General features: G+C 42.5%; 1 pseudogene; it reads right to left on the bottom strand.

Moving 5' to 3' along the window:
- Window positions 2713–3445, bottom strand: Gm6066 (predicted gene 6066; annotated as a pseudogene).

The raw sequence follows: 6807 nt of genomic DNA, 5'->3' as shown, positions 1-6807 counted from the left end.
GCTAGCAGCTAAAATTTGCACATTAAAAAAAAGTATGTTTGTAAGTATTTTATTATTTTAATGCTATTATGAATCAAACTGCATCGTTAATTCCATTTGCACATTTTCAGATGCCAGTATATAAAAATGCAGTTGATACTATTTGTGCATGCGTGTATGTGTGTTCAGACTTGGAAACCAGTGGTTGACATAAAATGTCGACCTTGATTGATCTCTGTGTTTTGTTGAGACAGGGTCTGTCGCTGAACTTAGAGTCCATTTACTGAGCAGCTAGATCTACTGAGCAGCAGGCTCCAGGGAGGCTCCTGTCCCTCAGTGCTAGGACTGTAGGCAGGTACTGACACACTTGCAGTTTTACATGGATTTGGGGAACCCAAGCCCAGGTCCTCTATCTGGGGGACCAGAGAACAACACCAGCACATTTATCATGTCTTTTCTGCTTTAAATAATCTGATCATTGCCATGAAAATATCCCTAATATTGTAAGGGACCAGAAAGAAGTTTTTGCTGGACCTCAAGGCCAAGGTTGGTAATGCACGTTACCCTGCCTTCAAGAGACACAATAATGACCAACCTCACTTGCCTTGGGTTTCCTGAGCAATCAGCTTTTACAACCGCAGAGAGTGGAAGCTGTAATCTCCTTATGTCCTCTTCCATGACCCTGACCTGCTTGTATGTTTGCAGGTTTGCTGTGATAATCATACCCACCATCAACACTGAAAGCAGCTTTCTTCTATCGATTTATAGCTGTATTTATTTGCTTATCTGGGTGAGTTGGGGGCAGGTGGAGTGAATGACTTAACCCCTTGTAAACTCTGCTAAAGATTTCTGTAAAATCCCTCGTTCATGTGTTGCTTTCTGTGCTGTTCAATAAATACAGAACAAAGCCCTGTTAGGAACAGACACACAGACACAGGGACAGACAGACTCACAGGGCAGCATTCAGACAGGTACAAATTCAGACAGAAAACCACAGAAAGGGGGAAGTAAAGAAACAGAATTACTCAAAGGGGAAGTGTTTGTTAATTTCCTTTTCCTAACGCAATGGCAGCACATGACTGGTGTCTGAGGTTTTCACTAATGCACTCAAACTGATGCACCAGCCCTCTTTAGATATCCTACAGACTCTGTAGCTGGTCTCTGCTACTTGGTAGGTTCTTTTTTTCCACCCTTTATCCATTGCCCACCCCCTTTAACCCTTTAATACTAGGTAGGAAAGAAACAAGGATAGAAGGGAGAGAGGAATTAGGAAAATCCCTGAATCTAATTTCTTTCTTTTTGTTTCTTCTTTGACTCCAAGTACCAAATGGTAAATAACTTCCCTAAATAAACACCAACCACCAACCCTCCCCTCTCAGGGCCTCCGAATTTATATGCACTATGAAAAGTTTCCAGAATTCCGAATGTCACACAATCATAGAAATTATCTGCAGCTGGCAAAACCACACTTTTGCTAGCGCAAGAGGCAAATCATGGTCAGCTGCTTCGGACAGTCGGAACCAGTCCCACACCCTACACCTGGGATTAAAACAGAAGCACACTCTTACAATATTTCTGTGTGTTTTTCTTTTCTTTTCTTTTTTTCTTTTTTCTTTTTTTTTTTTTTAAGAAACCAAAATTCCAGAATTCTCATTACAGAAGTTCACTCTCTTGTTAAAATTCATTGGCTATTATACTTAAGACAATGTAACTGCATATAAAGTATACCTCAGCTAAAACAATTAATGTACGTTTAAAACCCTGAAAGGGGTAGTTATTTTTAGAGTGAGAATGTCATAATAACAGAAAATACTCTGTGTTTATGTAATCACACCAATTTGCCATTAAGGAAGGTCCTGCCCAGGGAGAAAGGAGAGGTGGTGTTCAACAGAACACAGCTAACAGCTATGAATGGAGAAAGAAAGCCATTCAAAGCTAATACCCCCCTCCCTGAGAGTTAAGTTGCCCCACTAAGTCGGTAACTATGGAGATGGAGGACAGTATTGGCTATAACTCATATTACACTGACATTTAGTTTGTCAGAGCAATCTTGCAGACACAGGTTTGTTTCTCTCTCTCTCTCTCTTTTTAAATAACACATCTTTGCAAATGCTTATTGAATTTATATACATTACAATCAAAGAAGGGGCAAGTGCAGGGTCCCCAGGTTCAGCAATGCTGTTCACAACTAGATGCCCCTAAGAATGAAAACCATGGTATCTCGGCTACATGCCAACGGCAGAGACTGCGGCTTGACACTTATTCATGAAAAGTGGCTTTGTCTGTGCAGAACTTCTCATCCTGCAGGTTTTTCTGACTCCAGAGATAGGCAGGCCCTTCAAACTCAAACACACTGTGCTTCTCCCAGAGAGCTCCTGACTGGAGGAAATGTAGGGTACACTTATTACTGTGTGGGCTAGTTTTTGTCAAGTTGACACATGCCAGGCGATATGAACAGAGGCAATCTCACTTAAGAAAGTTGAAATTCATCAGATTGGCCTGAAGCAAGTTTGTGGGGGAATTTTTTTTTTTGATTACTAATTGATGTGGGCTCACTGTGGATGATGTCATCCCTGAGCAAGTGGTCCTGAGTGTAAGAAAGCAAGCAGAGCAAGCAGTGGAGACACATCCAGTAAGCATCACTCCTCCATGGCCTCTGCTTCAGTTACTACCTTTCACGATAGACTATAATCTTCAAGGTGACTTATTCCCTGTCTAGATTACTTCTTTTTTTTCTTATTTAGTATTTATTCATAACCATAAGCTTACCTCTGTAATCCAGCTAGATTGGAGGGGAATGAGGAAAATATGGAACTCAAAAACTTCAGTGAGAGCAAAGATTACAGGGTATTATGAGCAAGTGGGGGGGGGGTGGGGAAGGTGGTGGGCTTTCCTGAGCTACAAAAGGAATGGTCTGGTGGGTAAGAAAACAGTAAGTCAAAATCATTAGAGTTGTCCACCATCAGAAATGGTGATCTTCTTGTTGGTCTTGCCATTCCTGGACCCAAAATGCTCCATGGCTTCCACAGTGCTCATGTTTGCATTCACCTTCCCAGAGACCACGTGTGGCCATCCAGCCACTCTTGGCAGTGCAGATAAAAAACTGGGAACCATTTGTGTCTGGTCCAGCATTTGCCACAGACAAGATACCAAGACTCATATGCTTCAGGATGAAGTTCTCATCCTCAAATTTCCCCCTGTAGATGGACCAGTGCCATTATGGCATGTGAAGACACCACCCTGGTACACAACTCCTGGAATAAATCTGTGAAAGGAGCAGCCCATATATCCACATCCATTCTCTCCAGAGCTCAGAGCACAAAAGTTTTCTGCTGTCTTTGGAACTTTGTCTGCAAACGACTCAAAGGAGATGCAGGGTTTGCCATTGGTTACCATGTCAAAGTGCATGATGGGGTTCATCATGGCTGCAGCAAGCTGCAACAGGGGACAGTGGTGTCTGCAAAGCCTTGGTTACTTTTTCATTGGTATGATAAGACACTATGACCAAGGCAACTTATGAAGAAGGAGTTTATTGGGGGGCTAACAGTTCTAGAGGGTTAGAAACATGGCAGCCAACAGGCAGGGTAGAGCAGTAGCCAAGAGTGCACATCTTGATCCACCACAAGACAGAGAGCTAACTGGGAACGATATGGTCTTTTAAACCCCGCCCCCAATAACATACCTCCTCCAAAGCCACACCCCCTAATCCTTCCCAAACCATTCCACAAACTGGGGACCAAGTATTCAGACATATGAGTCTTTGGGGATCATTATCATTCAAACCACCACACTTTCCCAAGAGGCTCTTGGTCCTGGTGGTTATCACAGCAGTAGGAAGCTAACTAGAGCTGCTTACTTCCAAACACAAAGGCCTTTGAGAATTTTTATATACGAAGTGAAAGAAAAAGTAAGCCACGTCTGCTTTTTCACAAGCAGAATAGTTCCTCTCCAGAACTAGCAAGCTTATCAGACCTCAGATAAAACAACCCTGAGTGCAGCCAGCAGGCACTCACTGAAGGCAGCCTGCTTGTTACATGAGCTGCTATTGGGGAAATAACATGGGTGGTTTTTATATTTATTGAGAATAATCACCCTTTAAGAGCATGCTATCAAAATGCTATTAACAGCCGAGTACAGTACCAGGCAAGGCCCTGATGCCTTCACACATGGTCTTTAGTTTAGTGATGCAATAAATCTCTTTAGTTATTTTTTTAATAAAATGTGTTAAAATATCAGTGTTATAGACTGATCTTGAGAATAGTTTGATTAAAATTAAATAAAATAAAATTTTTGGCTACCTTGGAACTCTCTGTGTAGACCAGGCTGGCCTCAAATTCACAGACTGGCCTCTGCATCCTAAGTGCTGTAATTAAATGCATGTGCCACAATGCCTGGCCAAATAATCTTTTAAAATAACTTTGTGGAGCTGGCTGTGGTGGTTCATGCTTTTAATCCCAGCACTCGGGAAGCAGAGAGAGGTTATCTCTCTGAGTTTGAGGCTAACTATATAATGCGTTCCAGGGAAACCAAGGATACTCAAGGAGACCCTGTCTTTAAAATACATATATTTTTATGGACCAGAACGATGGCTCAGCAGGTAAAGGTGCTTGCCACCAAGCCTGAAGTGAGGGCCTGAGTCCAATCTCCAGAACCTACATGATGGAGAGAGATGGAAGTCCTGAAAGCTGTCCTCTGACCTCCACACATGGGCCACAGCATGTGTACATACACTAAATAAATAAGCAAAACAAACGTAAAAAGTTTTAAAAATCACTTTACATCCAATACAAGTGCAATAAATATACATTCACTTAATAGACAAGTAAAATATCAAGCATGTGTGTGGGTGGGTTTGTGGGTCAATCTTTTCTTTCATAAAATAGTTATGAACTTTCTCCTTCCAAAATAATTATAAGGCTATCTAAATTCACCTCAGTGCTGTGCCTTGGATTCTCTCATTGAAGGATGAGCCTATCTGTCATCTAGAATCTATTAGGAACGACTTTGGTTGAGCCTTGAAACTGAGCTGTCATGTATCAGTTACCCAGCATGGAGATGACATTTGCTTCCTGCCAGCAACCATGCACACAGTTCCTGAGAATTACCTTGCTGAATGCCATTGCAGAAAACGTATTAATGACCTTTGTAGGAAGCTGGGTCTAAAGGATGGGTACAAAAACAGAACTTAAGATTGGGGTGCCCTGGCAGCCTTAGGCTCCCTCTGTGTGGTATCTTCTGATGGCCGTCAGAATCACTGAAAAAGCTTTCTCTTCCTGCTAGAGTTGAGCAGAAGGAGGTGGTAATAAGTCCCCAGTTCCCTCCTTGTACCTCCATGAAAACAAAGGCTGAAATGTTAAAACCAGGAGACCCCTTCCAGCAATGTCTTCCAACAACTGCTTTAGAGACCAGAAAACCGGGGCAAAGGTTGATGGACCCTGGTCTAAGCTTCTCTACTCCTTGGCATCTCGCCTCTCCTGGGTGCATTTATGGATGGCGTTCACCTGGGGAGCTTTTGCTGGTGTAGGGAAGGACTTTGGTCCTTTGCCACTGAGTGACAGTCAGGATTAAAATGATTTTCTGATGCCAGGTGCATGCTAGTGCAGGGTATTCAAAGGGTTACAAGGGTCCTGGCCCTCTTAAAAAAGAAAAAGAAAAAACAAACAAACACCATTGGTCACATACAGAGGAACCAGAACTTATTCCAGACCTTTCCTTCAGGACAAGTGGCTAACACAGGGGCTCTGGGCTCCAGTGTTTGCTTCATCATGACAGCTATGTACAGGTAGTGATAGCCTGCCTTGCTTCAAAACGTGCTTCCTGCAGTCTTTTTTTTTTTTTAATTAATTTTAAAATTTCATGTGCATTGGTGTTTCGCCTGCAAGTATGTCTGTGTAAGGATGTTGGCTCCCCTGCATCTGGAGTTACAGACAGGGGCTGCCATTGGTGCTTGCAATTGAATCCAGGTCCTCTGGAAGAGAAGCCAGTGTTCTTAACCACTGAAGCATCTCTCCAGCGCTCAAATATGTAGCCCAGGCTGGCCTCCAACTTGTGAATCTCCTTTAGCAAATCCTACAGGCATGAGCCACCACAACCAGCGCCACCTACAGTCATAATAGAAGTGAAATTAAGGTCAAAGAATTCTTGTGCTGTCCCAAGCCTGTCTGGCCAGAGGGAACTGGTGCTGAAGTGGTCAGTGTTGGACGGACACGGATGCAGAAAGACTGACGATCTCCGCCTTTTAACTCTCTATGCTGGATGCTGAAGCTGATGGCTTCTGAAAAATTAACTTTCTTGCTTGTTCTGTGGCTGCACACCGCTGACTGCTTTTCTCTTCAACTCTCTGTGCTTTATTAAATGTGGTATCTTTATTTTTATCACTCTGTTACTGTTCTGTGCTTCAGTAAGCGCTGAAAACTGAAGTCTTTATTACTGATTTATCTTACTGTTCTCTGCTAAAAACTTAACTCTTATTGGTCTGTGCTTCATTAAGCACTGAAGAAACTTAACACTTTACTGCTCTTATTATTTACTTTATAATTCTCTGTGCTGATTAAGCACTGGAAACCTTAACTCTTACTTTGTAAACTTGATTTAGAAATCTCTGGTAATTATGCTGTGCAGCAGCTGGGAACTCAGTCGAGGATTTACTGCTAAGACTCCTTTCTCTGTCGCCCAGAAGCCTCTCCTCTCACTCGCCGGGAGAAAGGGAGGCTTTGGAGCAATTTACGTTTTTAAAAAAAGCATTATTTATTTTATGTATATGAGTACATTGTAGCTGTCTTCAGACACACTAGAAGAGGGCTTCAGATCCCATTACAGATGGTTGTG

The sequence above is a fragment of the Mus musculus genome, chromosome 14, assembly GCF_000001635.26.
Source record: "Mus musculus strain C57BL/6J chromosome 14, GRCm38.p6 C57BL/6J".
Taxonomy (NCBI): Eukaryota; Metazoa; Chordata; class Mammalia; order Rodentia; family Muridae; genus Mus; species Mus musculus.
The sequence above is the reverse complement of the archived record's forward strand: the minus strand, read 5'-3'. Positions and strand labels throughout refer to the sequence as shown.